Source organism: Mauremys mutica, chromosome 1, assembly GCF_020497125.1.
Source record: "Mauremys mutica isolate MM-2020 ecotype Southern chromosome 1, ASM2049712v1, whole genome shotgun sequence".
NCBI classification, from domain to species: Eukaryota; Metazoa; Chordata; order Testudines; family Geoemydidae; genus Mauremys; species Mauremys mutica.
Window position 1 is genome coordinate 242165911 of NC_059072.1, and position 17398 is coordinate 242183308.

At 44.9% G+C, this 17398-nt stretch overlaps 1 long non-coding RNA gene across 1 annotated transcript; it reads right to left on the minus strand.

Annotated features, from left to right (window-relative positions):
- Nucleotides 1-7852: 7852 nt before the first annotated feature.
- LOC123376358 lies at nucleotides 7853-17000 on the minus strand. Its single transcript, XR_006581761.1, has 3 exons — nucleotides 16863-17000; nucleotides 8117-8249; nucleotides 7853-7982 (listed from the first exon to the last, which is right to left on the minus strand). It is a non-coding gene; the product is annotated as an uncharacterized LOC123376358 (long non-coding RNA).
- Between the last annotated feature and the right edge of the window lie 398 nt (nucleotides 17001-17398).

Here is a 17398-nt window from a genome sequence, read left to right on the forward strand (position 1 = left end):
TGTGGTTAGGGAGATAGGTTAAAGCTCAGCCTCCAGAGTTTAAATCTGGCTAGAACCTGTCCACTTTGTAATGCAGATGCAAACAATAATTTAAATGCTGATCACCTTCCAGTGCTTTCCCACAATTTCCCCCAAATTACAAACAAGTTCTGTCCCAACTGCCTGGGAAAGAATCCTACAGAGTCTCAGGGCACAGAACCACGGGATATGCGCCCAGACACTCACAGGTGAATGCAGAAACAGTGAGGACATAATAAAGCAGGTAGGGCTTTGCTGTGGGGATGCTCACACCCAAAGGAGGGTGACCTGGGTGCTCAAAGCTGGATGCTGATCACCTGGCTTAACTGTGCAGTGAAGACACACTCCTATATAGACAACAAGAGCAACCCAGCTGATTACAGTTCTTATGATGAAGCATAGAAGGAGAGGCAGGGTGTGGTTCAGAGGCCACTTCCCTGGGATGGAAACAGTCACCCCAGTCTCAGTTTCCCTCCCCCTCACTCTGCAATTAACTCACACACAGCCAGGAATTTTAATGAACATTCCCCCTGTTGGGGTCTGCTTCATCAAGCCATTCTGGTTCCATAATATAAGAACTTCACTTGCCCTCCAAGCCAGGGCCTGCTGGTACAGGGTTCTCTGTAGTCCTCCTCCTAGGGCCTACAGCTAAATACTGACAAGTTTTCCCATTCTGGCCTACCACAGGTGACATTTTCTACTCCCTATAGATCCCCTTCCCCTCCAACTATGTTAACTGGCAGCCCCTTAGGCTGTGCTACCTCCAGGTTGCTCCCAGGACCTCTTGGTCCTGTTACCCACAGTCTAAAGCTTAGGGCCTTAATTCCTAACAGGCTCAACTTTACCTAGTGACACTATCTGTAAACTAGGTCTTGGGCCGTTCAGGCTGTAGCTTATATAAGCAGCACCTGCAACTGCTAGCATTTTATTTAAAAGAGATTAAAGAAGAAGTCTGACATAATTTCAGGAAATTTATGGCCATACTACGCAAATTTCTAATAAAAGTGAACAAGCTGAATATTAAAGTGACTTGAAGGCAGCAGAACTTTTATCAAATCATGCCCTTCAAAGAGCAAAGATTTATTTTAATGAAATTGGACCAATCCTGGCTCTTGGCAAGTCCACAGGTTGGCTGGGCTCCCCTGCCACTTCAAGCTGCTGCATAATGCTTACATAGCTGCCAAACCCCTCTCCCTCCCTAGAAGTTGTCCATGACTCCCCTTTCCTTGCCTATGATGGCAACAGAGCACTGGGGAATGATTTCAGGTGGCAGTACTTCCCTGATGTCCCAGCAGGATGGGGCAGATGAAATCCTCCCCCAGCTGAGTGACCACGAGGATCACTGAATAGGTGCTGTGTCCTACAGACAAATATAGCTAGAGCCCAGTGGAAAGACGATGAAGATAACATTTAAAAATTACATGAAAGGCAGAACATTATAAGTCAGAGACAGCAGCCTCTGCCTTAATTTAACATTTCTTCATGTGTGTCATAGCAACTTAACTTCAAAGATTTGGAATGTTCTCATTGTATTTAATTTCCTTATTTTAGTGGATATGGAGGGAAGGGTTAAAAACTTCTTTACTTTTATTAAGCAGTGTTTACAACAGTGCATGATTTCCAATGCACATCAAGCTATATGGTGGACAAACCATCTCCAAAGAAACAAATAATAAAAATATCATGAAAAATGCTCCAAAACAGAGGGTCTGTACTAACATTCATCTGGTGCCAGAATATCACTTTACACCATTCTAGGACTCAGGAAAGAGGAGTCTTCCATTATAGTGGTGGTGGGAATTGCATAGTTCATATAATAGTCCGTTAAAGGAGGTAATCAGTAAAATTTACAATCATATTAGTTCTGCTGCCAATACGTCTCGCTAATTTATGTATTTATATGGTCCTAATCTGAGCATCTATAGCATCACACTACTATCCAGCTAAGTACTGCTGATCAATTATATAAATAAAAATGAAAAACATTGATCTAGCTCAGGAGCTCTCAAACTGGGGATCGGGACCCCTTGGGGGGGTCGTGAGCTGTAAGCCTTTACCCCAAACCCAGTTTTGCCTCCAGCATTTATAATGGTGTTAAATATATTAAAAAGTGTTTTTAATTTATAAGGGCGGGGGGGTCACACTCAGAGGCTTGCTATGTGAAAGGGGTCACCAGAACAAAAGGTTGAGAGCCACTGTTCTAGCTCAACTTGAAGTATGCAATCCACTGAAATTACAACGACATGTAAACGGATTAGTTCATCCCAGAGTGCCCATTGCTAAGTAAGAATTATTTCAACTCTTAGCAAAAATGCACTGCCTAAAAAGAAACCTTAGTTAAAAAAATAATTACAGATGGGATTTCAGAACATTCACTGATGGTCTTGCTCTGCCCCTATTGATGTCACTTGGTGTTTTACCACTGACAACAGTGGGAGCAGTTAGACCATCACCTGAGTGTTTTTGCAAATCCCACTCAGGGACCGAACAATTGCACATATTAAATTTTGCTAGACTAACAAACAAAGTTCTCTGGATGAAATCTAAACTTCCAAGAATAAAACAAGTCAGAACTTCAGTACTCCATTTATACATATATACAATATAATCACTACATTAATGTACAGGAAAAGATATATAGATATAACATATTCAAGGAAGGCATGAGACAGCTAATGATCCTGTGAGGTCCAATAATTTTATCTCACCAAACTGCCTCTATTTTTGAAGTTAAGAAAAGCCTTTGTGTCTCTGTGGCCTTAGTGGGAACATATCCTTGTATCCCCAAAAAGGAACCCAGAACCTCTGACTAAATTCAGTCTCACTACAAAATTACAGCAAAGTGGGGTCTTTTGCTATATTTTTACTACTGCAAATGTGAGCCTGCTCTTAAGTACTGCATCAGGATAATCTGGGTTCAGGGAAATATAAATCTCTTTGTAAGCCATCCAGCCAATTTTGCTGCTTTTAAAATTATGTTTCCTTCCTGTAATATGAGACTGATAATAATGGCTGTCTTTCCTCCTTGATGTCCATCAAACATTGGGCTTTTGGCCTACAGTGGAATGAAGTGGACTGCTTCCAAACTGGGCAAAGCTCTTAGCCCTAATTGCTATAAAGTTTCAAACACAAAAGTTGCATAAACAGTCTCTGGCACTTCTCCCAGAAATTTACCCTTGAGACCAATAATCTTAATATTCCAGATCAACAAATATTTCTCCAAGCTCATCGAGATGGATCATGTAGCATTTGAGATCTTTCAAAATGTCTTCATATATTGTCTGACATCACAAAAAGTAACTGAAGCTGCCGACACCCCAGATGTGAGTTCAAGTTCAGTCAACTGATTGCCATGGTTTATAAGTTTCTCTGACATTTGTCTAAATACTGTGGAGGTCATCCAGATGCTTTTGAAGTGTATACGAATCCTGCTTAGCAGTTTTTTGAGTAATTTATAAGAGGTTGTGTCCACAATTTGCAGAAGTGAAATTGTTCCAGATTTAGCTGCTGACATAGCAGCACCTATGGGCTTGAAAATGTCCTTTGCAGAATTTGAATGTCACGAGTTAGGAAGGTACTGTCCAAACGCCACTCCACTGGCAAATGGTGGGTCAAATGGGCAAGAAGTGGTATGCTTTTCTCTCAAAAGTTTTGATGTGTATTGTTAATTCACAACTTCTAACTTTCCTTTTGCATCTCTCATTACATTTTACCGTCCAGTAAAGCTCTCACCTGATTACTGTACTGAAACTGCTCTTGTCTGTTTTTATCCTGTAATGCTCTATTATTACTATTGAAATAGATTGAGTTCCATTATTTCTATATTAATGTTTGCAAGACAAATAAGAAAAGATCATGAATCCAAATTTTGCTCTCATTTACACTGAATTCAATAAGGTTACACAGGCTTATTTGAAAGCAAAATGTAGCCCAAATATTTTACCTGGTAATACATCCCTGGACCAAGTAAATTGAACTGGTCATCTCTTATACTGAATATAAAAATGGCCAATCTGGATCAGACCAATGGTCCAGTAGCCCAGTATTATGCCTTCCAGCTTTGGCCAGTGCCAGATGCTTCAAAGAGAATGAACAGAATGAGGCAATAATCAAGTGATCCATGCAGTCTCTGCATCTGGCAGTCAGAAGGTTAGGGACATCCAGAGCATGGGGTTGCATCCCTGACCATCTTGGCTCGGTCCATCAATGGTTATTATTTTACCTGTGAAAAGAGCCCACCATACATGGCGTATCTCATGATAGCCCCATGAGTTAAAACAGGGTCTTCACAGGATTCTGATGTGACTCACAAAAGAGGGTGAGGTGCAAGGCAATGAAAGTTAACGGAGTGCAGTGTGGTTGGGCCCTGAGTCTGTTAAATGAGCAAGACAGTTTATTTGTAAACTGTGCTATATACTCAAAAGACAGCCCATTTATTGGTTATTGCAATTTGTCTGCCAGTTGTTTGTCTGTTTTGTACAAAGATTCCTCTGAAAGTGTCTGAGTCATCTAAACCCAGCAATGGAGATCAATTTTACACCATTTGTAATTTGTCCTCATATGCATGATACATGTGTCAAGAGAAATACACAGGGTATAATTCAGAGTTGAATTTTACCTAATAGCAATAGCACATATAGAGAAACCCATGATAGCATTCAAAACTAAAACAAGTGTACTTAAGGAAAAGGACAAACATTAAAAAATTAGGGGAATTAGTTAGGGAAGTGCCCTAGACTGAAGAACTCAAGGATCTGAATGTGGAAGAGACTTGGAATTACTTTAAGTCAAAGTTGTAGAAACTATCTAAAGCCTGCATCCCCAGCAAGGGGAAAAAAATTCATAGGAAAGGGTTGCAGACCACACAAATGAAACAGGTGATTAAGAGAAAGCAGAAAGCCTACAAGGAACAGGAGAAGGGATGGATCAGCACAGAAAGTGGTCAGAAAGTTTAGGGGGAAAATGAGAACTGACAAAAGCCAAGCAGAGTTGGACCTTGCAGAGGAAATTAAAACCAATAGGAAAAGTTTCTTTAGCCATATAAATAAAAAGGAAACAAGGAAAAAAGAAGTGGGACTTCTAAACACTGAGGATGCGGTGGAGATTAAAGATGATCTAGGCATGGCCCAACCATAGGCACTAACTCCGTGGGTGCTCTGGGGTGGAGCACCCATAGGGGAAAATTAGCACCCACTGACTGCCAAGCTCCCCTCATGCCCCACCCCACCTACTCCCCCCCCCACCCAGTGCGCAGCGTCCCCACTCCTCCACCTGCTTACCAGCGTTTCCATCCAGCTGCTGCCAAACAGCTGTTTGTTCTTGCTGGGAGGGAGAGGAGAAGCGGAAACGTGGCACGCTCAGGGGAGGAGGCGGAGAAGAGATGGAGCAGGGGTAGGGACTTTGGGGAAGAGATGGAATGGGGGTGGGGTGAGGGTGGTGCAGAGGTGGGGCCAGGGAGTCGAGCACCCACTGGGAAGAGTGGAAGTCGACACCTATGGGCACAACACGTAAACAAATATTTTGCCTCAGTTTTTAATATCAGAGGGGTAGCCGTGTTAGTCTGGATCTGTAAAAACTGCAAAGAGTCCTGTGGCACCTTATAGACTATTGGAGCATGAGCTTTCGTGGGTGAATACCCACTTCGTCGGATGCATGTAGTGGTCATGCTCCAATACATCTGTTAGTCTATAAGGTGCCACAGGACTCTTTGCAGTTTTTAATATGAGTATTGAGGTGCTTGGGGCAGTGGCAGTGTGGCTAATGGGAATATGGATATGGAAGTAGAAATGACCACATCAGAGGTGGAAGTCAAACTCAGTCAGCTTAATGGGATCAAAGTGGAAAGCCCAGATAATTTCTATCCAAGAATGTTAAAGGAACTAGGAGACAAAATTGCAAGCCCAATAGCAAGGATTTTTAATGAATCCATAAACTCGGGGGACATACATATGACTGGAGAATTGCAAATATAGTACCTGTATTTAAGAAAAGAGGGGAAAAGTGATCTAGGAAACCATAGGCCTGTTAGTTTGACATCAATGGTATGCAAGGTCTTAGAACAAATTTTGAAAGGGAAAGTAGTTAAGGACAGAAGCAAATGAGAATTGGGATAAAATGCAACATGATTTTACAAAAGGTAGCTTGTACCAGACCAATCTGATCTCCTTCTTTGAGAAGATAACCAATTTTCTAGACAAAGGAAATGCAGTAGATCTAATGAACCTGGATTTCAGTAAGGCACAGTTCCAAATGGGAAAGTATTAGTTAAAATGGAGAAGACAGGGATTAATATAACTATCAAAAGGTGGATAAGGAACTGGTTAAAGGGGAGACTACAATGGGTCATACTGAAAGGTGTACTATCAGGCTAGAGGGAGGTTACTAGTGGAGTTCCTCAGGGATCAGTCTTGGGACCAGTCTTATTTAACATTTTCATTAATGATCTCGGCACAAAAAGTGGGAGCGTGTTAATAAAATTAGTGGATGATATGAAGTTGGGAGTTTGGGAGAAGGACCGGAATATCACACAAGAAGATTTGGATGACCTTGAAAATTGAAGTAATAGAAATGGGATGAAATTTAATAGTACGGAATGCAAGGTCATGCACTTAGGGACTAGTAATACTTTTTTTGCTCAGGGTTTAACTGATTGCCACATTTGGGGTTGGGAATAATTTTCCACTTAGGTCAGATTGGCAGAGACTCTGAGGTTTGTGGAATTTTTTGCCTTCCTTTGCAGCGTGGGGCACATATCACTTGATAGTTTGAACTAGAGCAAATGGTGGAGTGTCTCTAACAGGAATTCTTTTAATCATGATTTGAGGAGTTCAGTGACTCAGCCAAAGGTTCTGAGACTATTACAGGGGTGAGTGGGCGAAGTTCTGCGGCCTGCAATGTGCAGGAGGTCACACTAGATGATCATGATGGTCCCTTCTGGCCTTTAAGTCTATGAGTCAGTGCCGGGCTGCTGGCCGACCTCAGCACCAGGTTGCCGGCTGGCCTCAGCATCGGCCTCCAGCACTGGGTTGCTGGCCGGTGTCAGCACCGGCCCACTGGTCTCTGGCTGGTAGTGAAGCTGAGTTCCTGACGGTTTGGGCACCGGCCTGGGGGAGAGAGCGGATCATGGGCAGAGGCAGAGCTTGGCTTAGCCTCCCCATGCCTATTATACCTGCCAACCCTGACCTAATCACAATAGCAAATATCAGAAACACACCTTAGCATTCAAAATTTTACTTAAGGAAGGCTGGAGTACACACCACTAATACAGTGCTGAAACTGGACATTCAAAATCTAAACAATAGAACTGAGTTACTACTACATCCAAAGTAACTAAGGCTCAGATCCGCAAAGGTACGGTATTTAGGCTCCTAACTTCCACTGATTTCAAGCTAAGCAAGGGTAAGTACTGTGTCATCTGCTCTGTTGTAGTGCCAGAGGCGATAACAAGCACTGGGTGTAGCAGCTATTGCAATAGTGCAATTAGTCCCATAAATGCAATCCCATGACATTCCTGCCCATCCACAGCTTTGACAGCTCAAAGCACTAGCTCCATCACCTGTTAAGCCCCTTACCTGCTGGCTGTATGAAGGCCTGTGAGCCACTGAAGTGATACTAGTTTACTTTTTGCTAATCTTGGCTCTGCCTGGCCCTTTCCTTCATTCAGGGCAGGCCAGATTATACAGCCGAGATGGTACTTAGCTGGTCTTGACTGTACTGGTTCCTCTTCTAGGGCCACTCACTTGACTCCTCAGAGCAGCGGAGAATGCAAAACTCAAATATAAAATAAATTCTTACTCAAAATGACTATAGCAGTTAAAACTTTTGAAATTTTTTTGGCCCAGTAAAACACCAAGGACACAAACACACATGTATACAATCTCCTCCGCCAATTTATTTAGTTCATATGGGGGCCAGTCATGGCTGTCTGAGCACTGCCTCAACACCAGCGCCCATGTTTCTGAGATCTGCAAAAGAGAAAAGAGATTGAGACATTAATTATTGGATGTGCAGCAAAGCTCCCCGGATCTTTACTGTTATTCTTAAATTAATCCAATTCTCCTTACCACATGGCAGTCTAGCATCTACTCATCAATCTTACCCCAAAGAGCCTTACATCCCTGGGGGGGACTCCACTGCAGTATGTGGGTGGGGGAATTCTCTGGGCTGCATAGAGAGGCCTGGCGGGAGGTCATCTTTCTGAACCAGGGCTAGATCACTTCCATCTCTGGCTCCTAGAAAGAAACACAAAAGAGAAGGAAACCATTTGCTAATCAAATAAAATATATTATTTAATAGTGTGATACAGTATGGCCAGAGGGCAGCAGGAGAGGGTTAGCAGGGAGCCTTATTCCCTGCAAGGGGAGGAAGGTTTGCTATAGATTAACTAGAGCACCTGAAGCCAATTAGAGCACCTGAAGCCAATTAGAGCACCAGCAGTCAGTCACATGATATTAACCCCCTGCTTCAGTCAGACAGTGTGGTGGTTGGAGCAGGAAGGTTTGGTTGGAGCAGAGAGTGGTTTGAAGGAGTTGAAGCAGAGAACAGTTTTGAAGAGAGACAAAAGGAAAGTTTGGAGAAGTGCTGCGGTGGGCTGAGAAGTACAAAAAACCCTAGGTAAGGGGCACCTGGCTTGTGTAGAAGGAAGGCAAGAAGCCCCTCCACAAGCTGAAGGGCAGGAGAGGGAAGTAGCCCAGGGGAAAGAACCACCAGTTCAAGTGGTTCACCACTAACCTCAGGGCCCCTGGGTTGGGACCTGGAGAAGAGGGCGGGCCCAGGTCCCTCCCTCTCCACTCCTCAAGGACACTAGTGGGATAACTAAAATACTGGTTCAGAGGCAAGCAATGGCATCCTGAACCTTCCCCAAAGAAGAGAAAGCATGAGACCCAGCATAACAGTACAGGCAATTTGCCACAATAGCTTAATAAATTAATGGTGTCAGACTCCTTAACTCCTTGAGATCCAACTCCAAAGATAGGATTAGGAAATGTCAGAGTCTACCCTCACTTGAAACTGGGCGGTTTCAAAGTGAGGACCCGCATGTCTTCCCCCCACCCCAAAATCCTAGGGTAGGTCTCCCCTTCGGCTGCCACCACCCGGTCAATTCCGTGGGCCGGGACACCCCTGTTTCCCCCCTTGGGAACACAGATCAATTCACAGAGGAGGAACCTTCCCCCTCCCCCCTGATTCAACTCCTTGAATCTCACACACACAGGGAAGCAGCCCACTTCCCCCTCCCCTTCCCCTGAATTTCCCCAAGGGAAGGAATTAACCAAGTCCAAAGAAAAGAAAAGAATTTATTAAGAGAACAAAAAGAAAGTACAGAATCTCTATGAGCCCAAGCTGGACACTCATAGGGTATAACCTTATCAATCTCTGGAGAGAATCCCCTCTCCCCCTTTTCTCAGTAAAAGCAATATCAGCAAACAGGAATAAAGCATTTCCTTTAGCAAACACACAATTGCCAATATAGAAATCAAATCATAAGACTAATTCGCCTTTCTAATTAATACTCACTATTAATTAGTAGAAACTACTCCAGGAGAACTTGGAGACATGACTGTACTCTGTTAGATCCAAAAACAGTTCTCACACAGACAAAGGCTTCCCTCCACAGAGATTTGAAAAAATCTTATCTCTGATTGGTCCTCTGGTCAGGTGGTCACCAGGTACTACATGTTAACCCTTTACAGGTAAAAGAGACCTTAACCCTTAACTATCTGTTTATGACAGGAAACATGGTGGCAAAATGCCAGGGGCTGCTCTGCATTAAGGCCCCATTTCAGCAAGGCACTTAATCATTTGCTTTAAGTCACCTGAGAACTGGTGCCCCTTTTTGACCCAAGCAGCTAGTCAAATTTCAGAGCCCTGGGGATGTTCCAGTTGGAAGCAGAAATGGATGGAGACTGGTATTTTTGTTGATGCAATCTTGTTTAATTACAATGACTGTACAAAGTCCTGCTTCTCCAAGAACAAGAGGAGCAGTTTCTTATCTTACAGCCTCATTAGCCAACATCAGGCCCAAAAGCACGTTCTCTAGCTTTTTCCAGGGTCACACTGTGCTTGAAGGCAGCTGCTTGGGTTTCTTGATTTTTGCCTCTGCCTCTCTCTCTGGTCTTTTCTGTTCTGTTTCTGTGTGTTCTGTCTTACCATCCCTCCACCCTGGTGATAATACCCAGTGGAACACCATGCTCACATGGTGCTGGTTTTTGGGCAGACTCTATTAGGCCTTGTATTAGATGTAACCCCTTGAATACCTCTTACAACTATCGTAAGTGAAGGATGCGTTGACACCCAATATCAAAGAGGTTTGTGATCCAAGCAGTCATCAGTATCTCTCAGCATTATGGAACTCACATTCTTAAGGCATGTCTACACTACAAAATTAAGTCAACCTAACTTATGTTGGCATACAGCTGCTGCAATAATGACATAATCTGTGTGTGTCTACACTTTGCTCCTTGTGTTGGCAGTGTGTGACCCATTCTCACCAGGAGTGCTTGCACTGATTGAATTGCCAATATGGGGCATTATGGGATGGCTTCTGAAAGCCAGTAACAGTTGATGTTAGCGAGGCAATGGCTACACTGACACAGCATTGACCTAACTACCTCAACATTGACTCTGCGCCTCTTGTGGAGGTAGGGTTATTAAGTTGGTGTAGTGGACAAGTTTCTTTGGCGGAAGCAAAATTTTAATGTAGATGCTTACAGAGTTAGGTCAATGTAAACTTCCTTGTGTCAACTTTACTCTGTAGGGTAGACAAGATCTTAGTTATGTGTGTGCTGAAGTAACTTGCTGAACTGGGGTTCCACTATTGCTTTCGAAGTTGCAGAATTATGGGTCTCAATTTTGCCAGTGTACAACGCAGTCTTAGCTGAAATGTGCCTCCTGCTATAACCCTTATCAGGCAAAGGCCTGGGTAAACAGGCTCTGCTCCTTGCCCTGAAGGTCGACAAACTTGGACTCTAGCAGGCTGACAAGGGGAACAAGTAACATGGTTGTTTTATTAACTATGATACTCATATATTGGAACTCCTCTTTTTCTAACTTGGCCATTTTGTACATAAGCTAGGTTATTATTTTACTATTAAACCATGAAAACATGATGTGACAGTCAAGTATAACATCATATTGTGATTTTTGCCACTGTGGTTTAGGTTAAAAATGTTATGTTTAAACAAACTTGAAAAGCATAATTCTCTGCTATAAATGCGTTATGACACCTAAGGGAGTTTTGGAGACAAGGGATTGTGCTGAAATAGCATTTTTGCAGATGCTTGAATTGCACACGTGGATACACGCTGTTCCTAAAATATTATGGGAAACTAGTAGCTCAAGGCCCCTGCTGTCGTACAAGTGTAATTCATAAAATCAGGTATGGAAAAAAGCTGAAAATGGCTAAGAACTGTGCTTGTAGCTGTTTCCATCACTTCACACTGACTCAACAGACATTCTAGGCTTCGGAGTGATGTTTGGGGTTCTGGTGGGTGCGATGGTTGTGTTGATTTGTGGGTGGGATGTGTTGTGCTGGGAGACTTGTTTGGATTTGTACGGATCGCAAATGAGGGATGTGTGTTGCCATGAGGGGTTATTTGTGTTTGGCACTATTGTGCATGCTCACTGTGTTGATTTGTGTCTAGAGGGTGTTGTGCTGGGAGATGTGTGCTGATTTGTGTAGGTGGTGAATGAGGGGTGTATACTATGGAGAGGGATTATGCATGTTTAGTTATTGTGTGCTGGTTGTGTGTGAGTTGTGCTGGGAGAGTTGTGTGCTGTGATGAGGGGTTATGTGTGTTTGGGATTATTGTATATGCTGGTTGTGTTGTTGTCTGGGGGTTGTGTTGATTTATGTTTAGGAGTGGTGTGTTGAACGTAAGAATGGCCATACTAGGTCAGACCAATGGTCCATTTACCCAGTATCCTGTCTTCTGACAGTGGCAGGTACCGATGCTTCAGAAGGAAGGAATAGAACAGGGCAATTTATGAAGTGATCTATTCCATCGTTCTGTCCCAGCTTCTGTGTTGATTTGTACATGTGGCAGCTGGGCCAAGTAATTAATCATCTGTGCAGTCTCCTCATACAACCTATGAAACTGTTGCATGCAAACAGTTGTAGAGCAAGGGCGGAGTGATTGGCTCAGTTACCTCTGCTATGACAGTACTCTGGGACTCTTGGCATGGCATAGATACATGCCTTACTGACTGTAGCTGCACACCACATGGGAGTAATTGATAAAGTTAAAATGGCTGAGAATTTAACAATTGGACGGTAACAGACTCGAAACTCAGTGATGATTCAATCAGGTGATAATCTGAACAGAAAGAGCTTTCAGCCATGCTTGTAGTTGCTTCCATCACTTCACACTGACTCAACAGACACTGTAGGCTTCAGAGTGACATTCCTGGAATCTTATGATATAGATCAGGGGTTCTCAACCTTTTTATTTCTGAGCCTCCCCAACATGCTATAAAAACTCCACAGCCCACCTGTGCCACAACAACTGTTTTTCTGCATATAAAAGCAAGGGCCAGTGTTAGGGGGTAGCAAGCAGGGCAATTGCCTGGGTCCCCACACCACATGAGCCCCTGAGAAGTTAAGTTACCCAGGCTTCAACTTCAGCTGCAGGTGGCAGGGCTTGGAGCCCTGGGTTTTAGCCCCAGGCTGTGGGGCTTCAGCTTTTTGCCCTGGGCCCCAGCAAGTCTAATGCTGGCCCTGTTTGGCGGCCCTCCCAGGGAGCCTCAGACCTGGTTGAGAACCACTCGTATAGATTATGCATAGTCTTGGCTCATGAGAGGTCAAGTGCCAAACCAGCATGGGATCTGAATCTGCTCTCAGTTACATGGGTGTAAATCAGGTTTAACTTAATAGAAGTTAGTGGAGTTGCATCAGTGGAAAACTTGTGTAAATGAGATTAGAATCAGCCCTGAGTCTCTTATCACCTTCAGGGGAAAAAATGATGCAAACAATAGTTAAGACAAATGGATTAATGTCAATAAATACTGAGCCTGATTCTTCTTTCATTCCCACCAGTGTAACTTCATTGACTTCATTAGCATTATTTACAACAGGGTTAGAGAGCCAAGACCATTGACTTAAATGGAATCAGGACTGGACTATAGGTGCCTGATTCAGATATCACTCCAGTTTTAGAGTGGTATAACCCCATTGACATCCATGATTACTTCTGATTTATCCATTGTGAGAACAGCGTCAAGCCCTATGTCTGCATGTATTGTAAATAGCCAATGAGCAAATAAAACCGCAGTTTTCAGATGACATTGCTTCTATTTTTTTTAAATCAGAAGCATAGAATTGTAATTTAATCAAAAGAGCAATACATAAAAGTTAAAAAGCCTTCTCTTCAGAATGCATGATGTGTTTAAATTGAGCAAATTTTGTTAGCATCAATCTTCAAACTGGTTCAGAAAAAATGGGTTAGGCCTCCTCAAACCACCTTAAACCTCTGTCTACACTATGGTTGTGGTTTTAAAAGCAGTTTAGTTGAACCAATTTCAAAACCAGTTAGAATATTCCCCCAGACCCTCTGAGTCTAGATTAACTGACAATGTCAAAGAGAAGAGTGTTTCAGAAGCAAAAAGGAGGATCAGTGGTCTGGGAGATGGGGCACTGGAGTTACACTAATAAATTTCATATGTTGAATATGTCATACTGAGAATTAAAGTCCAGCTGAGAGACTTAGAAAAGTAGGATTAGGAAGCAGAACCTTCACATGGCATGGATGGGTTTACACAATCAACTTTATGGAATAGATGTTTGAACATTTCCTACAAGAAATACACAAAATGAATAGAGGTCATAATTCGTGAATGTCAAAACTGCCCCAAAGGAGCACTCTAGATCACTTAACATAAAGCTGCAGATTTACCCTCACAAAACAGAATGACAGCCATATATCAGGAGGAAGTGATCAGTTTTGATGATAGAAAGGATTTTTAAAATATATTAAAGATGTTTTTCTTATACTGGCTCTGAAGGGACAAACATTAGAAATGAGATTGAAGAAGGAGATTCCCAATAACTCACCTCCCAATCCATTCATGAACTTTAGAGCTAGAATTTCCTTCAAAGAATCAAGAAGTTCAGGATAGGATGAAGATTTTCAAGGTTTAATTTTGTAAAAACTACTGGTAGTGAAGCTGTGGTAAAAACTGCACCTCTATTTCCCCTCCACAGTGCAACAAGAGTATCCACTCTAGGATCCAGGATCTCCAGCCGTCATCTCTCCTGACTGGAGACCCATACCTCTCTCACTCCTGATCGAGAATTTTAAGACTCCTTGTCTTACATTGTGATATCCCTAGCAAGCCAGTTGGCCTAGTGGCTACTGTTTGTGCTTTGCGTTCTTTCCATGGGCTATGACTAAGGCTACCATTCTGTCACAGAGGTCACTATGTCTGTGATTTTAAGAGATATCTGTGAGTTCTTGAAAATTCCAATAAAAGTATTAGATTCGAGAAAAAATGAGAAGTCACTTATTTCCTTTAAAATCTGCAACACAACAAGTGTCGAAAATATTGTTTTGTGCACCATTATTGCCAGGGCTGGTGGTAGGGGGTAGCAAGCAGGGCAATTGAAGCAAGTTACGGGTGGTGGGGTTCAGGCTTCAGCCCTGGGCGATGGAGCTTGGGGACTGGCTTCAGCTCCTGGAGGTAGGAGGCAGGGTGGTGGCCCACTCCTTAGTTTCTGGCCTGGGAACCAGCCAATAGTGATTCAGGGGGACCCAGCCTATCCCTTACTCTCCTGGCTCACCAAACTCTACACCAGCCACCTCGACAGCACCAGGGAAAGAGTCAGGTACTGGTTCAGCAGGTGCAGAATAACAACTGAATGTGCTTTTGGTAGACTGAAGAGATGCTGCAAGTTTTTACTCACAAAATTGGGAACTTAGTGAGAAAAATATCCCAATGATTATAGCTGCCTGTTGTGTCCTGAATAATGTATGTGAGGCATAGGCGGCAGGTTTGTATAATTTTTGGTGGTGCCCAAAATGGTGGTGCCCCCCAGCCCCCGTTCCCGCCCTGTAAGCCGATATAAAATGAAGCTACAACGCGTCGGCACCACAAGATCACAAGGGTCAATTAAAAGTGGAAAGTCAGAAGCAGCACTTGCCTGCTTCAATATACGGTATTATATTTTGTTGCACCTGTTGTGACAGAGTGGGAATGTTCTTAATGTTTTCTCTGAATACTGTGTTGGTGCCTCAGTTTCCCCTGCAAGGTGCCAACTGAAGGTGTTGGGGACAAAGAGATCAGGTGGCCTCCTTGTCCAGAAGAGACACAAAGGCTAGAGGAGGGAGTGTCAATTTAGAGCTGGCTGGGGAAATGGGGAGAGGCCCAGAACTTGGGTCTAGGCTCCCCACCCTCCAAGATGAACCTGACTGAGGGGTCCTGTTTTCTGTACCTACAAGCTCTGTTTTAGACTGTGATCCTGTTGTCTAATAAACCTTCTGTTTTACCGGCTGGCTGAGAGTCACGTCTGACTGCAGAGTTGGGGTGCAGGGACCTCTGCTTGCCCCAGGACCTGCCTGGGCACACTAGCTGCGGAAAGCGCACAGTGTGGAAGGGCATGCTGAATGCTCTGAGGTCAGACCCAGGAAGGTGTAAGCTTCTTGCCCTGGAGACAGTATGCTCAGAGAGAGGAGGCTCCCCCAGAGTCCTGACTGGCTTTGTATGGAGTAGTTTCAAAGCATCCCAGCATCCCCTTCCACACCATGTGCTTCCCAGAAGTCCGCACAGGCACTGACACTCTCTCCTCTGGCCTTTGTCTCTTTTCCAGGCATTAGGAGGCCACCTGATCTCTTTGTTCTCCAACACCTTCAGTTGGTACCTTGCCCAGGCCATCAGTTGCCCGGAGACAGGGTTTCGGCCATTCTCTGTGCAGACAGCATCACACTGGCACTCTAGGGCTCTACAACAATAACACACCCTTATCCCACCATCTAGATCCTTGAGAAATGCATAGGGGAAACTGAGGCACCCACACAGTATTCAGAGAAAACCTTAAGAACATTCCCACTTTGTAACACCCATATACTTTAAAGGGTGTAAAATAATCAAGTATTGTGCTAAACACAATGATACTCCAAACTCTCCACCAAATTTAAGTTGAATGTTTTTCCCCTCAAGTGAGGGCTCTGGGGTGGGGCTGGGGATGAGGGGTTCACAGTGCAGGAGGGTGTTCAGGGTTGGGGTGCTGGGAGTGCAGGCTCTGGGGTGGGGCAGGGCTGGGGATAAGGAACTTGGGATGCAGACAGGCTGCACCATGGCTAGGGCCAGAGAGGACTCCCCCTCTTACTGGCAGCAGCAAGCTCCAGGGGAGGGACTCCTCCCCCACACCTCCCCCGGCACCCCACAGTACACTCACTCTGCACCACGGTCACTGCACATACTCCTAGGGACTCTCTCAGGTCCAGAAAGCCCACTCGCCTCTCCAATGGTGGGTACGGGGGGGGGGCCGGGTTTGCCATCACCTGCTGCTGCCCCTCACCATAGCCTCATTGGGGATGGGGGATGGGACTGCCCCATGCTGGGCAAGGGGCAGGAGTCGGGACTGCAGGGTGGTGGCTGGGGTGGGGGGTAGGATGTCACAAAATTCACCCAAGCCCCAGCTGCTCAGGTCTAGGAAGCTACCCTCCTCCATCTCCCCTGTGGTGGGTGGGTGCTGGGGAGCGGGGGGAACTGCCAGCAATGTGGTTTCCTTCCTCCCCTGTTGCAGCCTGCTGCCCCTCACCCTTGTCTCACTGGGGATGGGGCTGCCACTTGCCCAGCATTGGGCAGGAGTGGGGGCTGCGGGGGGAGGGGGTGGATCACAGGGTCAACCTCACCGAAGCCCCAGCAGCTGTTCAGGTGAGTGAGGTCCACCTCAGATGTCCATCTCCTGGCCGGAAGTCCCCTTGGTGTCTCCTCCATGTGGGTGCCGGGGGAGAGAGCTCCCAAGCACGTATGTGCCTCCCCCACCACTTCCTCTCTCCCTCTTCCCCTCCCCCGGTGCTCCAGGGGGTTGGCAGTGGCTGATCTCTATAGCCTTAGGCAGAAGCAGCACAAGCAAGGGAGAGAGGCACCGACTGTTTTCTCTCAGGCAGGGAAGCTCCGAGGCGGGGGACGGCCTGCTCCAGGAAGGGCCAGGGTAGAAACTCAGCTCTAAATATTGGTGGAGTACAGCCCTCAGCCTAGAATATTCCTGGTACTCGAGGACCTTGAGCCCATATATCCTGCCGCCTCTGCCTGAGGGTAGGACACTTGGAGCTAGGATTAGGGATCCAATGGGTAGGATTTCCTGCCTTAGGGTTACGGTTCCTGTCGGTAGGGCACTTGGAGCTAGGGTGGGGTTCCTATGGGTAGGGCTTCGCGCCCTAGGGTT